The sequence below is a fragment of the Anabrus simplex genome, chromosome 8, assembly GCF_040414725.1.
Source record: "Anabrus simplex isolate iqAnaSimp1 chromosome 8, ASM4041472v1, whole genome shotgun sequence".
Lineage (NCBI taxonomy): Eukaryota > Metazoa > Arthropoda > Insecta > Orthoptera > Tettigoniidae > Anabrus > Anabrus simplex.
This window is the reverse complement of record NC_090272.1, coordinates 158444406-158470279: the sequence shown is the minus strand read 5'-3', so window position 1 is coordinate 158470279 and position 25874 is coordinate 158444406.

Below are 25874 nucleotides of genomic sequence, written 5' to 3'. Positions count from 1 at the left end.
CAACGCTCAGTCAGTGCGGAGCTGTCATACGAAGTGGAAACGTGCACTTAAGTGCCACTATGCCTCGCCGACATCACAGGAGGAAATATCAGCATGTGAGTGTGTTCAAACTGGGCAGAATGATAGGGCTCCAGGAGATGAGTCTGTCGTTCCGTGACATTGCGGCTCGTACAGGGTATGCTGCTTCAACAGTGAGGCGTGTGTGGAATCAGTGGAGAGAAGAGGGCCGTACACAGCGCCGACAGGGTACTGGACGACGCAATGTGACCACAGCGCGAGATGACTGCCATCTTGTCCGCTTGGCCGTAACGAACAGAACAGCTTCGTGCACGGTGTTAGCTCGACGTTGGAGCACTGCAACGGGTGTGGGGATGTCTGCATCGACGGTTTGACGCCGTCTTCTGAGGACCGGACTGGTGGCACGCATGCCATTGCGCCGGCTTCCATTGACCAGCAACCACCAACGCCGTAGACTGCAATGGGCACGTGAACACCGACACTGGCGTGCTGAGTGGCAAAATGTAGTGTTTTCGGACGAGTCTCGCTTCAACTTGTCCTACGGTGATGGCCGCATACGCGTTAGACGCCGCCGTGGTGAACGCCATCGGGCACACAATATTGTTGAGTGGCATAACGGACAAACGCCAAGTGTGACGGTTTGGGGCGCAATTGCCTATAACATGTGATCTTGCCTCCTACGTCTTGAGGGCAATCTGAACAGCTACCGCTCGTTAGGGATGTTTTACAGCCCGAGGCATTGCCCCTCCTGCAGGCCGTTTCAGACGCCATATTCCAGCAGGAAAATGCCCGGCCACATGTGGTAAGGAATGTGCAAGCCTTCTTCGAAGAACGACAGATACCACTGCTTCCCTGGCCTGCCCGTTCGCCGGATATGTCACCCATTGAACATATCTGGGATATGGTCGGTCAGCACCTTGTTCGTTCAGGTCCTCCTGCAGCCACTGTTGATGATTTATGGACGTACCTATAAACTGCGTGGCAGAATATTCCCCAGAAGCATATTCAGGCGCTCTTTGATTCCATGCCATGACGTCTAGCGGCTCTGATTGCAGCGCGTGGTGGCGCTATGCCGTACTGAATTTCCACGGTCACCGTGCATGTACAGTTCTGTAATTGTAATCCTTTGTGTCTTGACATGTCCCTAATATGTGGAATAAATTGCATTGTGATCACAGCTTTCGGTCTTGGTGTTTCACTTTCTACAAACAGCAGTGTACATAAAGTGAGGAAACGGCAGCCGTAGCTACAATAGCAACCTGCCTATTCCATTCTGTCGACGAGTACCTGACAAAGATAAACTTTTCTGGACTCGCAACTTTACAAAGTGAGGTTTACATCGTCTAGGATGGGATATTTCAATTAACAATCAAAGATTCGCGGATAGTTCATACAACGTAGACTTTGTATTCAACGTTTTAATGTTTCCTCTATGATCATTGATAGTTCCGTATTCAGTAGGCTAAAACTGAAAGGCCTAATGCAAAAACGTTTAAGTCTACATTCTGAGATTTTTGGCAAATGACCTTTCAACATTTGAAATGTTCCTTGAATTAACATAGTTCTCTCAAGCAGAAATGATGTCTGTAACGTGAAACACCAAACATTTAGTAGCTTTCCCTGTGGAAGAACTGCAAAGGATAAATCATCTCCTGATAAATTATTGCACGTTAAAACGGAGATCGGCATTTTTATACACAATAAATTGAAAGATGAATTTTTAGTTGTTTAAAAACATTTTATTAGCGACAAAAAGTACGCTCCTACGAAATATACAGTATGTATATATTCATTTTGAATGTACGCAAATATCGTCTTAGAGTTAAGTATACCGGGCGAGTTGGCCGTGCGGGAAAATGTGGGTTCGAACCCCACTGTCGGCAGCCCTGAAGATGGTTTTCCGTGGTTTCCCATTATCACACCAGGCAAATGCTGGGTCTGTACCTTATTAAAGGCCACGCCGCTTCCTTCCCATTTCTAGGCCTTTCCTGTCCCATCGTCGCCATAAGACCTATCTGTGTTGGTGCGGCGTAAAGCAACTACCAAAAAATAAAAGAGTTTAGTATTACAGTAAAGTCTATTTTTGCTTTTTCTTTCTTGATTTTGCGTTACGATCTAATAAATAATATTGAAACCAACAAACTATTTATCACAACATCCTCATTACTTTTATCATTACCATCGTCTTAACTTCTCTTAGACTTTATGGTGTTTATAGATAGTTAGCTTGTCACTCTCTAGTTCATACTGCAAGAGCTGCAGGATATCATCAACTTTTTATAATACCACCTATTAAATTAATGATGAGGTGTTGTATGTGCTCTGAAGCACATTCCTACGTTACGCAGAGCCACGGTCCTCTCATGCTTTCTCCAGCCTAGAGTTTATGTCCCGTCGAAAGCTAACATTCCGCTATGTGAATATGCCTGAGACATAGATTCTTAAGTCCTTCCTCAATAAGCATGGTGCTCTTCATGAAATCATTGCAAAATGTTTTGACTGAAGCATTTCTTAGTTCTGAAATGGACATAAGTACTTTTTGTATAGTAAATACAAATCTCTTCGAATTTATATCAAGTTCCAAACGTGGACTTCGGCTTTTTTTTTCTACAAATGGCCCTTTGATTAGAAGCTTGTTTTTATATTTCGTACTGAAAAGTGATACTGTAGTTATTAGGTTTTAAGTTCCAATAGCGTTGTTATGTTGAAGAATAAAGATCGCTTGAGATCTCAGGGGTTAGCTAGGTGATGTTCTGTAACCTCGTAATTTCCGTAGATGAGCCTAACATCTTGACTGATAAGGAAGAAGAAAGTAACTAACCATCATACGACAAGTAAACTGCTTGATAAACAACTCATTGACATATCGGAGGACATTGATGAAACGTCGAGGGGTTTGATAAGGCACGCAATTTTAAATTCGGGGAAGAAGATTACTTTGTCTCTTCTTCTGGCATTTTCACTCCTTATTTGAGAATGACAATAACTGGGGATAAAGCGAATGCCCTTCCTCTTGTCAAACCTATGTGGTGTGATGTGTTCACTACTGCATGTTTCTTGATGTTTGATAGTGTGAGGTGATTGTACGTAAATGAAGATATGTATCAAGACGATTATAAACACCAAGCCTCTAACCAAGGGGATCGAACCAGATGCCTTATAAACCGAAGGCCACTATCGGACGGAAAATGTTTACTTTCATGCTTATATATTTCAATTCCTTTGGTAGCTACCGAGTTAAACATCAAGAAGTATCGTAGCACTGACACAGGTAGATCTTATGGTGACGATGGGATAAGAAAGGGATACGAGTTGGAAGGAAGCGACCGTGGCCTTAATTAAGGCACATCCCCAGCAGTTGCCTGGTGTGAAAATGGGAAACCAAGGAATACCATTCTTTAGGGCTGCCGACAGTGGGGTTCGAACCCACTATCCCCCGAATGCAACCTGATTGCTACGTGACCCAAACCGCATAGCCACTTGCTCAGTGTACGTGATGTAGTGGTCATCCATCGACCTGAGTTACCTTTTCAACTTTTCGTTAACACTTCAGGTTTTTGGTGACGATGGGATAGCAAAGGACTAGAACTGGGGAGAAAGCAGCCGTGTTCATAGTTAAAGTGCATCTTGGTGTAAAGATGGGAAACCATGGAAAACCGCCTTCAGAGCTGCTGACAGTGGGGGTTCAAACCCACCAATCCCGAATGCAAACTTAAATATATGTGGCTCGTAAAACGCAGCGAACTCGCCCGGTATCAAACTGAGACCCAGTCTCCTATACCATTGATAAAATGATCCGGAAGAACAAGTGTGTTTTACTTCGTTACGTGAAGGCTGCGCCGTTATGTATCACTCAAGCGCAATGAAAAGACGACATTTTACTAAAGCCAGAGTCATTAACTATGACTATAAGCCATATCCGTAGAAGCGATAAGGAGTCTGTATAATAAAATGAAATGTGGGTCTACCGTTGAACGCTATGCACATCATGGGCAGAGGGGAAAAACTTGAGCCCTGTGAGTGGCTTGGGCTGTTAAGGCACTGGCCTTCTGACCCCAACTTGGCAGGTTGTATCCAGGCTCAGTCCGGTGGTATTTGAAGGTGCTCTAATACGTCAGCGTCGTTCCGGTAGATTTACAGACTCGTAAAAGAACTCCTCCGGGACTAAATTCCAGTACCTCGTTGTCTCCGAAAACCGTGAAAATAGTTAATGGGACGTAAAGCGAATAACGTTGTTATTATTATTAGAGAAATATTGAAGTAATAGGCAGACGTTGGAAAGGAAATTATGTACTACATTCAATCAAGAATGGAAACACTAATATTTAGGACACGTTAAGCAAAAGAAAGAGAATTAAGCTGCTCTGTAAACGAAAGTGTGGTGAAGAACTTCCAGATTACCGAACCGAACGAACTGGTACGACAAGTGTATGATGCTACCTTCCTTTTCTCAGAATTGGAAATCATAATAATGGACGCCAGTCACGTGTGTAGTTGACGAAAATAAAAAAGAAGAAGAATTGTATGAACTCAGCTACCACGTGCGGGAATTTTGACTTGATGCCATTTACGCCACCTGCGTATCTACTTCCGCGTTTCTGTTTCACTCTGTCAGAAATGGATCTCTGTTGGGCGATGTAACCTGAGTTTAAATTAACATAGTCGGATAACTGCCAAGTGTGTCCCAAGAAATCTTATTTTAATAATGTTATTTGCTTTACGTCCCATTAACTACATTTACAATTTTTGAATACGCCAAAGTGCCAGAATTTAGTCCCGCAGGAGTTCTTTTACGTACCAGCAAATCTACCAACACGAGACTGGCGTATTTGAGCACCTTCAAATACCACCGGACTGAGCCAGGATCGAACCTGCCAAGTTGGGGTCAGAAGGCCAGCGTCTCAACCATCTGAGCCACTCACCCCGCCAGAAATCGTTTTACTTCCTGACACGGACATTCTCCACCCTTCAAAATCCCTACCACCTCTGCTGGATTTTAAGCCACGATCTTGGACACAGAACCACTGCTCCACAAAAGCGAGCTAGACCAAGAAGAAGAAGAAGAAGAAGAAGAACGTTAACTGAGTGAATTGCCTACACGGCATACTCATGTAACTGTAACCTTGTATTCAGAGAATGGTGTGTTTGAATCCCCATTATCGGCAGTCCTGAACACTGTATTCCATGCTTATGTACTTTCACACCACACAAATTCCGAGACCCTACGCCAATTAAAGACCATAACGACTACCTACTATACTGCTAATAAGAAGAGATGGCGTCTGACAGGTAAGGTTGGAGGGAGGAGCACTGCACGTGGCATTTCACGATGTTGCCACATTCCAGCATTCCTTTCTGTACATGCTCTTACCCCTCGCTTCCGGCTCACTTGTTCTCTCCGTCATTCTGACCACTGTGATCTGTTGTAGACTGCCTTATACAATCTCTTATACAATCAGGTTCTTATCAGTGACATACAAACAGTCAGGTTGCTGTGAGGGAAATCCTTACTGAAGGATTAGTACAGGAAGACATCCCTCAAGTAACTGGCGAAACTGGGAATCTTACGAATCGTATGTTGAAAGTCATTAAATTACTTATATTTACCGTTTGAGACTGATGCGTTTATATCGGGATTGACAGGGAATAAACAGGACTCAAATAAACCTTTTATTTACCGAGCTGGATAGCTGCAGTCGCTTAAGTGCGGCCAGTATTCAGTATTCGGAAGATAGTGGGTTCCCCACTGTCGGCAGCCCTGAAGATGGTTTTCCGTGGTTTCCTAATTAATTTGCACAGCATGTTTCTACTGCCGGATGCCCTTCCTGGCACCAACCCCAGTTGAGGAGCTAATGAAGACGAAATGTGTTATGGTGAATAAAATTGGGTAAGGGGTGCCTATGGATAGGAACTGTACCGGCATTTGCCTGGAAGTGAAGATATTAAGCCACAGAAGACTATTCTGAGAAGAGCCGACGGTGGGATTCGAACCCACGCGTTTCCCGAATGCAGAGCTTGGCTCCATAGCCACAGAGCGTTAAAACGCGCGGCCACTCGGTCTACTTTCATCTATATAAATAAAATTATAATTTTTGTCTGTACGCTTAGATTAGATGTACAAGATTCCAGAACTTAATGTTAAGAAAATGTTTAGAACAATAAGTTGAAAAAATGACGATTCTATAATGATAGCGCGAAGAGAATATATTGCGTTCGGAAAATAGTGGGTTCGAATCCCATTGTCGGTAGCCCTGTAGATGGTTTTCCGTGGTTTCCTATTTTCACAACAAACACAACAAGCCAGGGTCTTTTCCTTCCCACTCCAAGGCCTTTCCTATCCCATTGTCGCCGTAAGACCTATCTGTGTCGCTGCGACGTAAATCCAGCGGTAAAACAAACCCTTGTCACCAAACATCCTCACTTTTCCGTAAATTTCTGTAAGAGTATCCATTATATAAAGCTACGCCTTAATTAGCAGTCCCCTTGCTGCGTTCAAGTTGGGAAACCCTGACAGGCTGCTGAAAATTTTACAGTGATCGCAAATGAGACAAGAACTGGTCTTTCTTCACATTCTTGTTTTCCACTGTAATGGAATTGGTCGCAAATAGAACAAATTTTGCTCTGGAATGGAATTAAGGGAACATTCCTTTCCGATAAACTCGTAGCCTCCTCTTCAAAGAATTCTCTTGCAGCACATATCATTTCTCTTCCTTGGTGATGAATTGTCACACCATGGCCGGCGGTATTTTTTTCACGAGGTGGACGAGTCCTGGGCCTCCCTCTCCCTCGAGGAGTATTCATCGTACTCAAAATATAAATACAATGATTGCACGTGCGTACGTACGTAAATAGTATTTAAAATACAATTAGAAACTTACTAACGGCCACTCACACTGAACTGCTTGCAACAAGATCTACCTCACAAGTGAAGTGAGAGTTTGGCAACTCCCAGCAAGACGACCCTCCCAGAAGTTTTATCTCCATGGCAACCGCAGTCGCCCCACCCTCGTTTCCATGGCAACCACACAGCCACTCCCTTTATCCCGCCTCGGCAGGCAGTAAACGGACCTCCCTCTACGAAATGTCACAAACCATCTCTTATTATTAGCAGTATAGTCATAGTCTCTTCTTATTTTACCATCGTCACCAAACCTTCCACGTCTTCCTGTGAAACCGCTAGCAAAAATAGTGGAAGGTAAAGTCTTTCACTCCACGTAACATTGACACTAAATTGAACACAATAGTTCGCTCTATCCCTCGTTTTCCATGCCCCCAGGATTTCACCAAGTACTAACGTAAACTACAGGTTCAGTGAACTCTAGGAGTTCTAGCTTTCTGAACGAGAAAGAAAGAATGAAAGAAAGAAAGAAAGAAAGGTGCTGTATGTCGTACCGACACAAAGAGATCTTATGGCGACGATGTGATAGGAAAGGGCTAGGAGTTAGAAGAAAGCGACCGTGGCCTTAATTAAGGTACAGCCCCAGCATTTGCCAAGTGTGAAAACGGGAAACCACGGAAATCCACCTTCAGGGCTACCGACAGTGGGGTTCGAACCAACTTGCCGCAGCGCGAGAACGACGCTTGCGATGACTGGCATCCTCCAGTTGTAACAGTACTAACTAGAGTCTCTTCCTTAACATTTCAATATAAATGATCTAATGATGATGGCCTCTATCATTTTAATCATGTTTCCATTAATTTGGAGTCTCCTACTAAGGCTACTTCACCACACTAATAATATGTTCAGTTTAATGACGAGTTCTAGAGCGGCAATTAGTTCCGCTGGTGGGAAGAACGATGTTTATTGTGATACAGTATTGTGAAACAGACGGGAACTCTCCACATAGGAATAGTTGTTGTATTATTTGAGGTAATTCTAGAAGTTCCAGCATTAGTTAAAAAAATAAATGTTTGTTATTTTGCGATAAGATCAAAGTGTTATCCATAAAGCGGAGAAAAACAGAAAAATAGCGTTAGTAAAGAATGCTAATTCTAGATTCATCTCTCTGTTACAGTCTCTGTGCTCATAGCGTGTCTGGCATTACATTTGAACACGTAGGGGCGTTTATCATAGTGGACAAGGGGAACCAAAGATTGTTATTATTGTCGTTGTTGATACTAAGGTACAGGAGTGATACAAAGTTAAATTCTTGTGTTACACATTACCTGCCGAGTCAGCATGGCGCTGACACATCAGAGGTTTTCAGCCATGGAGATATGGGTGAGGGCTAGGATTGGGAATCTTGCGACGACGGCCTTAATTAAGGTACAGCCCCAGCAGTTGCCGGTGTGAAAATGGGAAACCACGGAGAAACCTCTTCAGGGCAGCCGATGGTGGGAATCGAATCCACTATGTCCCGAAAGCAAGTTCGCAGCTGCGCGACCTTAACCGCACGGCCAACTTCCTCGGTAGACTAAAATACACGTTCGTGTCAGTTTTCTCGAACATTCTGGCAATGAAGGGTCAGGTGAGTGAATATTTAATTTTAACGAAAATTAAATTTTCATTGACTTGGCCCACAACGGGTGACTTCCACGCACTCTACAGTGTGATGGCATTAGTGCCAGACTAGCAGCTTAGATCCATTCAAACTGAACAAATATGACCTATGCCACCATAGCTCAGTTGCATAGAGCAACCGACGCAAAATCGGGAGGTTGTGGGTTCGGATCCCACAGGTGTCCAATTGGCCATTATTGTTCTGTAATTACTCTCTCTTTCATATGTACCATATGTACAGAGCAGGACCTAATACGTTGAAACTTTATTTCGAGAAAGTCAGGTGGCTGCTTCTGATATTTCAATGGGACAGATTTATTTCTGTTTTATGAAATAAGGAACTATGCACAGCTCAGATTGAGATTCTATGGAATGTTCGAGGAAGAGGGAGGAGGAAAGAATGGAATAGATGGGGGGTACAGATGACGAAACACTGAAAAAATTCTGCTACAGTATTTGTATGTTAGACAAGATTTCGGACTGTTGTCCACATTATATAGAATGATTTTTTGTAACAATCTGTTTTACGCCCCACCGAAACACACAGGCCTTCTGGCGAAGATGGATTGGGAAAGGGCTAGGAGTGAGAAGGAAGCGGCCGTGGCATTAACCCTAGAACCACAACGTGGGGTCGTGGGCGACCCGCCTGGCTACTAAACCGATTCTGCCCATGCGCCTCTATGATCAAGGAAGCTGATACTTCCAGTACCTTCAGTGCTTGACACGTTCTTGAAACGAGTGGTTGCGTTATTTTCTCCCGCTATTTATATTCAAAGTTCGAAAATGGGAAACCACGGTAAACGATCTACGTTGTGAGTTGTGTAAAGTATTCGTCTGTGGTGAACTGTTTGTAGTGGAGTGTTTTATTGGTAAAGTTATCAAACAATGGCACTGTACAAAGACTTTTTTTGCTATTTGTTTTACGTCGCACCGACACAGTTAGGTCTTATGGCGACGATGGGACAGGAAAGGCCTAGGAATGGGAAGGAAGCGGCCGTGGCCTTAATTAAGGTACAACCGCAGCATTGGCCTGGTGTGAAAATGGGAAACCACGGAAAACCATCTACAGGGCTGCCGACGATCGTTCGAACTCACTATCTCCCGGGAAAAGCTCACAGCTGCGCGCTCCTAACCGCACAGCCAACTCGCCCCGTGGTATAAAGACTGGTAAAAGACTGAAAATGATCAAACGCTCAGATTACCTGAAATATCTTGCCCTGGGGACTATGTGAAGAGCATATGAAGACTAGAATGGTAAGCAAGAGGCTTCCAGGGCAACTCAGAAATGACATTCACAAAGTACTTTGTTATGAGGAGGAGCACAGTGACGCTACTGCGCCAATTGGGTGACGATCTGGACGATGTGCTTTCTGTCCTGGAACCAGGGACCGAAAAGGTGTAGCAACTTGCTGTTTCTGCTTTAAAAGCCTATGTGCAGAACATAGGAATAATGTCTGTGAATAATGCAAGCTGTAAGATAGTGATTACTTACCGTGGAAAATGTCGAACATCAAAACCAAGGAAAGGAACACACTTTTGATAACAAAGATGCGTACATCATATTGTGTGGTAATACAGTTAATTACTTTCTTATCTGAACTTAACTTGCAAAAGTATAAGTGATTTGTTTATTTTAAGGCAAATATTGCGATGATATAAACAATAAGACACTAAATATTCACGTAGACTAGTGCTTAATATTCAAACCAACAACAAAACGCACTTTTAATCAAATTGTTCTGTAAACAATATTACTTGACATTTTAGTAAATTTATTTATGGTTTGAGCTTGATATACTCAAATGTAAGTAATTTCCTTATTTCAAGTAGAATAAATGTTATTCAATGCCTAAATAATTTGTTCAAATATAGGGTCGTGGGTCAGCCCACGTTGTGATTGTAGTTCCAAGAAACGAACGTTGTGGTACTAGGGTTAATGAAGTTACAGCCCCAGCATTTACCTAGTGTGAAAGTAGGAAAACACGGAAAACTATCTTCACGGCTTCCGACGTTGGGAATCGAACCCACTATCTCCCGAATGCAAGCGCACAGCTTTGCCCCCCTAACCACACTGTCAACTCGCTCGGTATATATAGAATGAAACAAGCCGTCGTGACAGTTAAGTTGCTTGTGGATCTTTTGATATTTCGAACGAAATGTCAATTAGGGAAGAACTTCCAGGATTTGAAAACGTTGAAAGAGAGTTTACTGAAGAAGAGTAGCTCAGTGGAGTATTGATCGATGAAGAAATCAGGGATAATGATTTCGGTGATGATCCAGCGTTTCAAGATCAGTTACGCCCAGAAAGAAATCCTACATTAGTCGATCGTCAGGAAAGAAGTAACTTTTAACACGCTTAATCACCATTATGTAACAAGAACACAAAATTCTCTGAAGGGTTACTTAGGTAATGCTTAAGAAATCTGACCAAAGCAGTCAAATTGAAAGTATCCTCCTCAGTAGTGTCTTCTTAGTTTGGCATTGGAAAATGCTTTCGTATAAAATTCACTTCTGTAACGCAGTGAAAACATATAATAGAAAAGAAGATTTTCTTGCATCATCATCATCATCATCATTATCTGTTTACCCTCCAGGTTCGGTTTTTCCCTCGGACTTAGCGAGGGATCCCACCTCTACCGCCTCAAGGGCAGTGTCCTGGAGCTTCAGACTCTTGGTCGGGGGATACAACTGGGGAGTATGACCAGTACCTCGCCCAGGCGGCCTCACCTGCTATGCTGAACAGGGGCCTTGTGGAGGGATGGGAAGATTGGAAGGGATAGGCAAGGAAGAGGGAAGGAAGCGGCCGTGGCCTTAAGTTAGGTACCATCCCGGCATTCGCCTGGAGGAGAAGTGGGAAACCACGGAAAACCACTTCCAGGATGGCTGAGGTGGGAATCGAACCCACCTCTACTCAGTTGACCTCCCGAGGCTGAGTGGACCCCGTTCCAGCCCTCGTACCACTTTTCAAATTTCGTGGCAGAGCCGGGAATCGAACCCGGGCCTCCGGGGGTGGCAGCTAATCACACTAACCACTACACCACAGAGGCGGACAGATTTTCTTGCAAAAAATTGAAAATCTGGTTGAAAGTTCATTCAGGTATGGGAAAATGTTGTAACAAATAATTCATAAGGAATCTCGTAATCATTTCATCGCAATGTAGAAAGAAAATGTCATTATTCATGACCGAACGAAAAAAATCTGAGCGATGAATATTAAGAAAAAATATTCCGAACAACACCTTATTGTTCAAAGAGTGAAAACCATGGGTCAAAAGATTCAAGAGAAAATAATAAAATAATTTCACGTAAGATTTTTTTGCTACTTACTTTACGTCGCACCGACACAGACAGGTCTTGTGGCGACGATGGGACAGGGAAGGGCTAGGAGTGGGAAGGAAGCGGCCGTGGCCTTAATTAAAGTACAGCCTCAGCATTTGCCTGGTGTGAAGATGGGAAACCACGGAAAACCATTTTCAGGGCTGCCGACAGTGGGGTTCGAACCTAGTATCTCCCGAATACTGGATACTGGCCGCACTTTAGCGACTGCAGCTATCGAGCTCGGTCACGTAAGATTACACTCAAAGTTAAGCAAAATATATGCTGTTGGTACTCAAATCTACAAGCAAAAGCCGATGAACTTTTTCTTGGCATAAAGGCATTTCATTGATGAACACCTCATTTTTCCAGAGCAATACTAAATGCGGATATTTCAAAATTCGGTAATGAGTGATATTCTGGAATAACTACACCATTGGGAGATAGCACGTTTATCCTTGGTGGCATTGGTTCAATTGCAGTAACAACGGATTCATATAAGATAGTAGCAAACCAAAGTCATACTATCCGTCCTGGCCAGAGAGAGGGCGGCACCCTCTAGGTGGCCCGCCCCACCCCTTCAGGGTAGGGAATGAAAACTTCGATAGATAGATAGATAGATAGATAGATAGATAGATACTATCCGTAACCTCGGCACTTGATGGAGTAGAGTGGATAGGTTTACGCTAGACAGCCCCTCATACATGATAACTCCAGTGCTTATAATAGTGACGATTGATTTACCAAATGTAAAAACAAATACAAGCCAATCAGCAAACTTGACCAAACGTGATCTGAAAGGTAATAAGATAAGACTGCAGGGTAGAGATCGCATTCTTCCTTTAGTTTTCTCCTGAGCATCGAACGAGCGATGTTGATCCTTACAACGAGGCAAAGTCAGAAAGTATAGAGTACCACAGAAGATTCTTCCTGCAAAATGTAAAGGACAGGTGCACGAGTTGACGTATTTTTTTTTCTTCGACCAATTAAGAATAAGGTAAAGTTTAAACCGACATACTGATGTTATCATACTAACTTAATGTGTGCCATGGCGAGAATTTTCTTCCACTTCCATCATTTTTACTTTTTGTCCAATAGACTCAAAACATGACCTGATTTGTTTTTCTCAAGTGTGGTATTCCAATGAGCATTCAGGGCCATTCCAGACACCTTCAGATTGCTGTTTCGAAAGTGGACTTGCAGAAGAATGTTCAAGGGAAGAATGTAGCCAGATTGCTTTCATCCGTTGTGTTTATTGCGAGAAATGAATATTGACCACTCTGTAATTATCGAACTGCATGTCTTCTGCTCTTAAACCTACAACAGGTTGGTGCTATCTTTTCATGTTGTAAGCATTCTCTTTATCATTTAAGTGCTTTTATTAATCATTAAATTAATCACCACATCAGAATAGGCAGATTCCTTACTTGTTGCTCATTTTACATCGATTTTTTTTTTATTTTAAGCTTCATAGCTCCTCTGCTTATTGTCCATAGTGGCTATACATCTTGTGATATGTGTATTTCGATATAGTTTTTCCAATACATTACATAGAAATCGGAACTGTGCGATTTCCTTGTAAATCAGGTTCGAGCTCACAAGCTTGGGACCGAGCTCGATAGCTGCAGTCGCTTAAGTGCGGCCAGTATCCAGTAATCGGGAGATCGTGGGTTCGAGCCCCACTGTCGGCAGCCCTGAAGATGGTTTTCCGCAGGCGAATGCCGGGGCTGTACCTTAAATAACGCCATGGCCACTTCCTTCCACTTCCTAGGCCTTTCCCATCCCATCGTCGCCATAAGACATATCTGTGTCGGTGCGACGTAAAGCAAAAAAAAAATTTGAAAAAATAAAAAAAAAGCTTGGGCTCTGAAGGTCAGCGCTTCTAACATCTGGGCCGCTGAGCCTGGCATGGTAGTGTGTCGGTCTCCCAATCCCAAGGTCGCGGGTTCAAACCCGGCAGATCATGTCGGATGTTTGAAGGTCCACAAAAGGTTCATTCGACGCTCCATGTCGTACGATGTCAGTATGTAAAATATCCCTGGTGGCACACTTATTGTTCACCCAAGCAAAATTAAATCAATATCAGCTACAGATTTCCCAACAGAAATCTGGTTAGCTGCAGTCGCGTAAATCCGGTCGGTATCCAGTATTCGGGAAGAGTGGGTTCGTACCCCACTGTCGGCAGCCCTGGTTTTCTATGGTTTCCAATTTTCACACCAGGAAAATGTTGGGGATGTACCTTAATTAAGTTCACGGCTACTTCCTTCCCACTCCTAGCCCTTTCCTGTCCCATTGTCGCCATAAGACCTATCTGTGTCGGTGCGACATAAAACAAATTGAAAAAAATCTGGTTTACTCTGTAATGTGGTGAAATAAAACGAAACGTTAAAAATTGGCGCACAGGTGATTTAAATGGAATCAAATTCGGTTGCGTTCCACACGGTAGCTGAGGCCATACGATTATTATTATTATTATTATTATTATTATTATTATTATTATTATTATTATTATTATTATTATTATTATTATTATTATTATTATTACACAATATTGCAATTGGTATTGAGTACCACTTCGATACAAGGAAGAGGCACTGTATACAATTACATATGTGACCCGTTGCGCGGAGAAAGATCTAAAAATTCAAATGTTTCATTTTTGGGAATTATTTGGTTCTAAAATTGGCTTATGATACTGAGCATTTAAAAAGTATTTCATGCTTTTAGGTGCAATACTTCAGAAGATATTCATTAATAATTAAGGAATTCTTGTCTCATCAACGCACACATTGTGAGTCTTGCAAGATTTCTTGAAAGAGATGGGGCGTAGATGTTATTATTACGGAAGAATTAATGAAATAACCAAATGAATAACGAAAACTGTATTTTGAGGAAAACGCTATTTTAGTACTAATAATGTTATTGACTTTACGTCCCACTAACTACTTTTGCGGTTTTCGGAGACGTCGAGGTGCAGGAATTTAATGCCCCATTATTTTTTTACGAGCAAGTAAAGCTACCGATATGAGGCTGACGTATTTGAGCACATTCAAATACCAACGGACTGAGTCAGGATCGATCCTGTCAAGCTGAGGTCAGAAGGCCAGTGCCTCAACCACCTGAGCCACTCAGACCGGCACAGTTTTTAATCATTTTATTACAAATTTTACGAAGTTTTCATTAAATGGAGTTGCGAAGACTCGAACTGCTGTGTAACTTAGTTTGTTAAGAAGACCTCATAGGTAGTGCAAGAAGTGAGCACATGGAAATGCAAGTTTTACACCTCAGAAACTTCCGTTCAGCTCTGCTCTATAATCTCCGTTGCCGATTTTGGGTCCCTTTCCGCGCGACGGGTCACATATAAATACATACTTACATACAAATTATTTACAAACTACTGTACTTGCTGTAAGGGAGTGGAGGTTAATTCTCCAAAATTATCTGTACGATGTTACAGGTGGATAATATGACTGCTTTTTTCCAGTTTTACGTATCCGAGTTGGTGCAGGTTTAGAATGTTGAGGGTGGTATACAATGATTTTGGAATAAGACCACTCCACGCTATGATTTGTTTTGGCACTGTGATAACATTCTTGGCTCTCCGCATTGTTTTAATTTCCACCAATAATTAACGTAAAATTTTTATTGTGTTGTTGTTTGAATCATCAGTCCATAGACTGGTTTGATGTAGACACCCATGTCACCCTATCCTGCACTAATATTTTCATCTCTACATAAATGCTGCATCCCACATTTGCTCTGATCTGCTTGTCATATTCATACCTTGGCCTACCCCCACCGTTCTTAGCCCCTACACTTCCATCAAACACCAACTGCATAAGTCCTGGGTGTCTTAAGATGTGTCCTATAATTCTATCTCTTCTTCCCGTTAAATTTAGCCCCAATGATATCCTCTCACCAGTTCGATTCAGTATCTCTTCATTTGTGATTCGATCTATCCTTCTCACCTTCAGTATTCTTCTGAAACACCACTTTTCAAAAGCTTCTATTCTCTTTCTTTCTAAGCGAGTTATCGTCCATGTTTCACTTCCACACAATGTCACGCTCCAAACGAAAGTATTCAAAAACATTTTTCTAATTCCTATTTCGATGTTTGAAGTGATAAAATTTCTGTTCTTAAGAAAGGCCTTCCATGTTTGTGCTAGCCTGCATTTTATGCCCTCCTTACTTCCACCATCGTTAGTTATTTTACTACCCAAGTAACAATATTCATGCACTTCCTGTAAGATTTCGTATATTTCCTGCGTCACCTGACTTCATACGACTGCACTCCATTACTTTTGTTTTGGACTTATTTATTTTCATCTTGTACTCCTCATCCAAAACTCCGTCCATACCATTTAACAACTTCTCCAGATCTTCTGCAGTCTCGGATAAAATAACAGTATCATCGGCAAATCTCAGGGTTTTGATTTCCTCTACTTGGATTGTGATTCCCTTTCCAAATTCTTCTTTGATTTCCTTTACTGCCTGTTCTATATAAATATTGAAAATGACGGGGGACAAACTGCAGCTTTGCCTCACCCTTCTCTGGATTGCTGAATTTATACAGATTTTAGATAATTCTTCTTTCTGGGTACTTGATCCCGATCACCTTCAGAATCTCAAATAGCTTGGTCCAATCAACATTATCAAATGACTTCTCTAGATCTACGAACGCCATGTACGCGGGCTTGCCCTTCATAATTCGATCCTCTAAGATCAGTCGTAAAGTCAGGATTGCTTCACATGTTCCTACATTTCTTCTGAAGCCAAATTAATCTTCTCCCAACTCATTTTCAACTTGTCTTGCCATTCTTCTGTAAATGATACGTGTTGAATTTTGCAGGCGTGAGATACTAAACTAATGGTGCAATAGTTTTCACACTTGTCAGCGCCGACTTTCTTGGGAATAGGTATGACAATATTATGCCGAAAATCAGATGGCACTTCTCCTGTCTCATACATCTTGCACACTAAATGGAATAACCTCGCCATGGTGGTTTCTCTTAAAGCAGTCAGTAATTCAGAAGGAACGTCACCAATTACAGGTGCTTTGTTCCTATTTAGGTCTCTCAAAGTTCTCTCAAATTCTGACCTCAAAATTGGGTCACCCATTTCATCAGCATCAATAGCCTCTTCTTGTTCCAGAACCATATCATCTAGGTCCTTACCTTGATTCAACTGTTGGATATGTTCGTGCCATCTTTCTTCTTTGTCTTCGTTCCCTAAAAATGGTTTTCCGTTTGAACTCTTAATATTCATACACCTAGTTTTACTTTCTCCAAAGGTTTTCTTGATTTTACCGTATGCAGCACCTACCTTTCGTAGGACCATACTACTTTCAACTTCCTTGCACTTCTCCTTGATCCATTCCTCTTTAGCTGCCCTGCACTTCCTATCCACTTCATTCTTTAATCGCATGTATTCTTTTCTGCCCTCTTCTGTTTTTGCATTCTTGTATTTTCCTCGTTCATCGATCAGATCTAGTATCTCTTGAGTTATTCATTGTTTCCTAGTTGATCTTTCCTTTCTTCCTAATATCTCTTCAGCAGCCCTACTGACCTCATTCTTCATGACTATGCATTCTTCTTCTACTGTGTTTCCGTCAGCCTTTCTATTTAGTCCTTGTGAAACATGTTCCTTGAAACAATCCTTCACACTCTTCTCTTTCAATTTTTCTAGATCCCATCTCACTGGATTCCTTCCCTTCTTCAATTTCTTCAACTTCAGATGGCATTTCACGACCGACAAGTTGTGATCAGAGTCCAAATTTGTTCCTGGGAAAGTTTTGCAATCCAACACCTGGTTTCTGAATCTCTGCCTAATCATAATGAAGTCTATTTGATGCCTTCCAGTGTCTCCAGGTCTCGTCCATGTGTACAACCGTCGTTTGTGGTGTTTGGACCAAGTATTAACCAGGACTAAATTGTGATTGGTGCAGAATTCAACCAGCCGACTTCCTCTTTTGTTCCCTTGTCCCAATCCGAATTCTCCTACTGCATTACCTTCTCTTCCTTGGCCTACCCCTGAATTCCAGTCTCCCATCACAATTAGATTCTAGTCACCTTTTACATATTGTATTAAATCTTGTATCCCTTCATATATTTTTTCGATTTCCTCATCATCCGCTGAACTAGTAGGCATATAGACCTGTACTATTGTACTGGGCATTGGTATGGTGTCTATCTTGACAACAATAATCCTTTCACTATGCTGGTGGTAGTAGCTTACCCGCTGCTCTATTTTCTTATTCATTATTAAACCAACTCCTGCATTTCCCCTGTTTGATTTTGTGTTGATAATTCTGTAGTCGCCTGACCAAAAGTCCTGCTCTTCCTGCCAAAGCACTTCACTTATACCAACTACATCTAACTTTAGTCTATTCATCTCCCTTTTCAGATTCTCTAACCTACCACAACGATTCAAACTTCTAGCATTCCACGCTCCGACTCGCAAAATGTTAATATCCATCTTCCTGATGATCGCCCCCTCTCGTGTAGTCCCCACCCGGAGATCCGAATGGGGGACTAGTTTTCCTCCGGAATATTTTACCCGGGAGGAAGCCATCATCAGTACATCATTCATACAGAGAGAGCTGCATGTCCTCGGGAGGTAGTTACGGCTGTAGTTTCCCGTTGCTTTCAGCCGTGTAGCAGTATCAACACAGCTAAGCCATGTTGAGTATTATTACAAGGCCGTATCAGTTAATCATCTAGACTGCCGCCCTTGCAACTACCGAAAGGCTGCTACCCCCCTTTCGATGAACCATTCGTTAGCCTGGTCTCTCGACAGATATCCATCCGATATGGTTGCACCTGCAGCTCGGCTATCTGCTTCATTGGGTCGCGCAAGCCTCCCCACAGCGTCAAGGTCACATGGTTCGCAGGGGAGAAAATTATTACTATTATTATTATTATTATTATTATTATTATTATTATTATTATTATTATTATTACAAGAAACATGACTTACAACACAAGGAAAATTCTTTTCCTGTGAGTTGAGAAGTAGAAACGACACGAAGAGTGAAGACGTGGAAACAGGTTGATATAAGAGGAGAAATGCTGTGGTTTCTCCATAATGACGTGACAATGGTATTACGTCTCTTGGTCTCGCAACAGGAGAGCTGTAAACTTAAAAACATTGCTTAGGTAACAGTCACAACAGAGAGAAATGTAAAGCTGACAATTCATCTGTCATCCGGTTCACACGCTCTACAGTACAGTAATTATTGTCCCATCAACGCACAAATTGCGAGTCTTGCAGTATTTCGTGAAAATGATTTAGCGTAGGTTTTATTATTACAGCCGAGAGTTATAAATTAATTATAAAATGTTTCCAAATTAATACGAAGGAGTTGGTAATCTATCGAACATATTCTAATCCCTCATTACCCTTCCTACAGACTAATATATTTGCACCAAATTTCCCCCTTCAATTCCAAATTTATCTTCAACTTTCCTAATTTTAAAAACTCAACTGAAGCTTATTCGTCTACTAATTTCATTCCACTGAGAGCACGGAAAATACCACTTAGTCTCCTTATTGCCAAGTCTTTCCAATTCAAAATTAGCAAAATTTTCGTAATACTACTGTTTTTTCGAAAAACGTCAAGAAAATGCCGTTCTTCTTTCGTTTAGAACTTTTCGATACTTGTAGGTGTCCTATACACTGCAACTATACCCTAATTGAGGTGTTACTAGTCACGTACACGCCCTCTCTTGGCTACAACATCTAAATACCCTCATAACCATTAGAAGAGATCTGTAACTTTTATTTCTCTAATAGGAGTCATCTGTGAACGGCACTCTTAAGAATTCGATATAGGTTCCATTATTTGAAGTGCAGCTATTAGGGTTAGGATCTACACACTCAAAGTGAATCTTCCCTCCCTCCTGGAACACGTTGTGTAAAATAGAACATGACTCGGATCTAAAGGTGCATATGGCCCTGAGGTACTGAGGACAGCCAACACACACAGACAAAATACTTTCGTGAATGACCAGCGGCATTGCGTGTCATGTAGCTCTCATCATCTGTGAAACACCCATCTGTGTAGGGATATCCAGGTTCTCAGGTGAGTATAGGCCATGAAGGCCCTTGGAGGAGTGGAAGGTAAAGGCTCCCACCATTGTTAACCTCGGCACGTGCTGGGGTAGAGTGGTTAGCTCTACGTCCGGCCGCCTTTGCCCCCAGGAATTAACCTGGTACTCATTTTTGGTGTAGACTGAGTGAACCTCAGGGCCATATGCACTTCCGGAAGTGGAAATCTCGTTTCTTAAATTTTACGACTTCCTGACGGGGATTCGAACCCACGTCCTTCCGGGCGGACCAAGCACGCCTTTACCGCCTCGACCAGGCAGCCCCTGCTCGGGTGAGTACCCAGGTAAAAATGTAGCTGGTACCCACATTATCCAAGTAGCTGTTAATTCGAAGGCCAATTCTCGTATTGTCTGTTAGGTCATCAGCCCAGAAGCTGGTTGGATCATCAAATAGCACCACCAAAGGCTATGCAATTATAGGAAAACCGCAAAAACCAATGGCAGAGCCCAAAAGAGGCGTACTAAGCAAAATGAGGAGTGAGCTGGTTTGCCATTGCTGTACCTGAATACTCATCCGCTACAATTTTGCAGACTATAATCTTATGATAATGAGGAAGAATAAAGTCCACTAAATTCGAAATGTTCACACTTAGTCAAAAATTAAACGAATAAAGTTAGTGTTACCGGGCGAGTTGGCCGTGCGATTGGGGCCACGTAGCTGTGAGCTTGTGTCCGGGAGATAGTGGGTTCGATCCTTCCTGTTGGCAGCCATGAAGATGGTTTTACGTTTTTTTTCACGCAGGTAAATGCTGGGGCAGTACCTTATTAAGGCCACGCCCGCTTCCTTTCCATTCCTAGACCTTTCCTATCCCATCGTCGCCATAAGACCTATCTGTGTCGGTGCGACGTACAGCCAATTGTAAATAAAAAAAAGTTAGTGCTCGAGAATAAATTGCATCTTAATTAACGGTTGCGATATAAATGATATGTGAATACCGATGTAAACGACTTTGCGTATATTTTACTCTCGCATATCCACCAGTTTAGGCTGAGTGAACCTCAGGGCCATATGCACCTCAAGAAGTGAAAATCTCATTTCTTAAATTTTACGACTTCCTGACGGGGATTCGAACCCACCTCCTTCCGGGCGAACCGAGCACTCCTTTACTGCCTCGACCAGGCAGCTCCTCTAACCACTCTAATGGGTTGCAATAATTTAATTTTAGTCATAGTCTATTACTTAGTCTTCGGGATAAGTTGATTTATTCAAAGAAATATTATCCAAGCTTGAACATGTCAGCCTCACATGAAATCATTTTTATTTAAAAACTAAGGCTTTATGGAATGAATAAGTTTCAGTCCAACCATTGAACACATCTGTTCAGAAGTGGAGTAGATTAATTTTAAACAGGTAGGAAACAAAATCTATGTTTACAACATATATCTTATAAATAAAGTTGTAGGGGGTCCGCTGTCTGTAATTTCGTTTGTTTTGCCAATTTTTCAGATATTTATCCGTTTTACGTCAACTCAAGACCGAATCGGTGGTTTTTACTTTTCGTGTCTGTCTGTTTGTTTGTTTGTTTGTTTGTTCCACCATCACAGCAAAACGGCTGGATATATTTCAATCAAACTTCATATTTGGAGTATACTCACCCCGAGGAAGGTTTCTATATGCATTTCATTTTAAAATCTTTGATTAGACGGGGGTTTATAGGACAACCAGAACGGGTTTTTTTCCATTTTCTCTTATACTATTGATTTCCTGTAAACTCCATGGACCGTATGCGAAACGTCTCTTCATTATAAACAACTTTCGTTATGTTCATAATTTACCTTACTATTCAAATGACGGAGAAATTTACTATTTTCTGCGGGTATCATGGTCTGCGTGTGTGACCGACAGACCGACAACGAACCTACAGTTACCATGGCAACGTCTCTGACTACTCGCCAGCAGGGAAGTAACGTATTGCCATTTTCCTCATCATAACTTTAAATTCGGCCATTCTGCGGGATATTGGCGGAATATCAGAAAGCACAATCGCCTTTTATTTTGGAGAGATCTACAACTTTGGTTCTATGACTTTTTATCGTATTTCTATTCCTTATACGTTAAATAGAGCTGTTTCGATTTCAAGTTAATTTATAACCGTCATCGAATAGCTTAAGTAATAACACCATTAGTCATCTTATCTGTCGACCTAAGAATGCCTGCGCCTAAATTTCTCCTCTGTTACCTCTCTCTTATTTCCATAACTCACGCCAGCATAATTTAATGAGGGGCATTTGATTTTCCAATACATTCACTTGGTATTTACATATTTGTCGTCATCCGGCTGTCCTCAGTTTTAATCCATTTTCTATTAATTTCAACTTTCTTTAGGGAATTATTTTCTTCCTTAAATACACCGTATGTATGCGAGTGCTAATCCCGAAGGCTTGACACTCTTTCCTTTGAGGAAATATTCTAAGCTATGCAAATGTATAACTTTCGGCCCCGGAAAATATCGAAATATGGATGCAATTTTAACGACGGTGCACACCTTCGTTTCGGGATAACTGGTGGCTAATCTGTAAGTCTTCTCACAAATCAGAAAGCACAATCGCCTTTTATTTTGGAGAGATCTACAACTTTGGTCCTATGACTTTTTATCGTATTTCTATTCCTTATACGTTAAATAGAGCTGTTTCGATTTCAAGTTAATTTTGTACTTTCACACGTATATCTTTAATTTGGCACACTTATAGGAAAGATAGAATCATGACATTCGGCACGCATATTGGCATGACCAGTGGCAATGTGATAGCCAAATTTTATGATTCTATCTGTCACATGAGTATCACAAATATAAAGTAGTATGCAAAAACTGTACAAAATTTCACACCCAATGATTCTAATTGAATCTAACCCATAAATATAGGAGATACGAGAAGATGTCATGGGACCAACCATGTAGAACACTGAAAGAGGCGTCTGATGGTGAGGTCCGTTTGCAGATATGTCGCAGAGTTTCAAAGCAGTAACTCTCGATATAAAGGTCTGCACTTCTAAAGTGTGTCTGTACATTGACTATTTTGACGACATTTCTGTACAGTTATCCGTTTCAGGAGTAATAATGACCATCTGCATATTTTTAGCTTTGGTGTCTGTTTTTCAGTTTGTCTGTTTGTCTGTTTGTCTATAATTTGGAAACTACTGGATATATTTCCACCAAAATTCATATTTAGAATCCACCTGTCCTTGGGTAGGTTTCAGGGCAAATATTGTTTCTAAATACATGAAATGACTGGGGGGTTTATACGAAACCGTGATTTTGCACTCCCACAAAATATACACAACTAAACTTAATAGAAATATACCTGCCTTAATGGAAATTAATTTTTAAACCTTTCTTCTCATGTGCATCATTTCGGTAACAGGATTTATAAGGGAGATATCATTAACCGGACTTAACTTCAGAACGGGCGCGTGTTGACCGTATTTCTTACAACTTGAAAACTATTCAACATATTTGAACCAAACTTTATATTTAGCATCCACCTTTCCAAAGTCAGATTTTAATAGTCAATAACATTTCCTGTTCCTGGAATGGACTGGCTGTTTATAGGGAACCGAAGTGGTGAATTTACTCTTCCACAATATATACAGTACATGACCAACCTGACTGGAAATCGACCAAATTTGTTGGAAATCTATTTCTAAAACTTTTTTTCATGTGTATTTTTTCGACAGAAAGATTAATAACGGAGATATCATGAATGGTCGGTTTTGCAGGGTAAGTCCAGCAGACATAGACCAAAAGGTGTTGTACGTGGAGCAGATTCCTTATCTATCTATATAAGCAAAATCCTTACGACTGTGTGACTGTACATTGACTATTTTGGCAAAATGTTCGCACAGCTACGCGTTTAAGGGGTAATAATAACAACCATCTGCATAAGTTTTTGGTTTAGTTTCCTGAAAGTCCTAATTTTAACGCTCCTCGCCCAAAATCCACATTGCGGCATAATCTGCCAGACGAACAAGAAAACAGAAATTTGGCAAAATTATACGTTTTAGCCTGTAACGGACAGAACATTTGCAAGAGCTCTAAATTTTTTACTATTTTCCCCGAAGAATATCGAAATATGGAGGCAATTTTAATGATGGTGCAGATCTTCGCGAAGTCCTATCACATAAGGGAAGGCACAATCTCCGTTCAATTTGGAGTGATCTACAACCTTGGTCTTATGACTTTTTGTTGTATCTGTATCCCTTTTACGTTTGAATTTTTTCTATTTCTCGATGTTAAGCAAATTTGGACTTTTCACATGTATAATTCACACTTTCAATCACTTATAAGATAGAATCATCAAACCCTACACGAAAATTGGCCCACCCAGTAGCCATATATGAGCCAAATGCTATGTATGTAGCTGTCACATAATTATCTGAATAATGAAATGTGAGATAATCTTACAAAATTTTTACCCTATTCAACGTTTCTAACTCAATCTGACCCACGAATAGATCAGATATCATACGACCACCCATTTGGGCCGCTAAATCTGACGTCTTATGGCACAATCCTTTGTCGATATGACGTACCGTTTTGCAGCAGTCAATCTGTAAATCTGCCTGGGCGAGGTACTGGTCATCCTTGCCGGGTGTATCCCCCTACCCAGAGTCTGAAGCTCCAGGATACTGCCTTTGAGGCGGTAGAGGTGGGATCCCTCGCTGAGTCCGAGGGAAAAACCGACCCTGGAGAATAAACAGATTAAGAAGGAGAATAGAATGAAGTCAGAACGGTCGTGTACCGTGTAAGACCTGTTTGACACAGTGCGTGTTTAATGCGTTGGTTCTGAACTGCGAACATGAACATGAACAACCAAAATGTCAACGTACAGTTTTGTTTTAAGCTAGGCAAGACACCCAAGGAAGCGCATGCTATGCTGGTACGAGTTTATGAAGATCAAGCACTGTCCTTGAAGTGGTGTACGAGTGGTTCGCCCGCTTTCGAGGAGGCCGGGAAAGTGTTTCTGACAACCCCCGTAGCGGAAGACCGGCGACCACCATCAGTGACGAAAACATTGAGAAGGTGAGGACATTAATCACGAACGATCGGCGATTAACTGTGCGAATGATAGCGGATGAACTGCACATTAACCGTGAATCCGTGCGACAAATCGTTACCCAGAAGTTAGGGAAGAGGAAAACGTGTTCTCGTCTTGTGCCATATCATTTCATTGATGATCAGAAGCAGGGACGTTTAGAGGTCTCACACGATTCTGTCGAAACGGTGGATGCGACACCAAATTTCTTGAACTGTATCGTCACTGAGGATGAAACCTGGTGTCTCCGGTACGACCCTGAAACGAAATGGCAAAGCATGGAATGGCGTTCTCCGGGAACCCCTCGTCGGAGAAAGGTCAGAGCCTATTCCCACGACTCAAACTCAGTTTGAAAGGAAAGAGATTTGACGATATTCCTGACATCCAACGAAACGTGACGAGGCTTTTGAACACCATCCCAAAGGAAGCCTTCTTGTAAAGTTTCCAGAACATGTATCGCCGATCTCAGCAGTGCACAGTTATGGGAGGGGACTATTTCGAAGGACAGTAAGGTCACTGTCTTGCATTGTTCATCTATGTTGATTGTACAGGACTATTCACCGAACTTTATTGTCACAGGTTGTATGTATGTTTTGGTGCCAAACGTTAAATAATAAATAATACACGGGGAAAGGGATTCATACCTCACTGGTAACACACGCAAACACTGACACTATGTGTAACGCATACCCGAGTTTTCAAATCCGTACCCAATGTAACGGGCACTAGACACCGGGATAGGCCTACCCGAATCCCGCCATCAGCCTTACACTAGGGGCCATCGACACTGAGCGTGATTTGCTTTGTAAGTCATGTAGCCGTACATTTCACTAGTTCATTATCACTAGTATCTCATCACGTGAGTTTTCTATAGGGTACTGCAATAGCCTTAATATATCTCA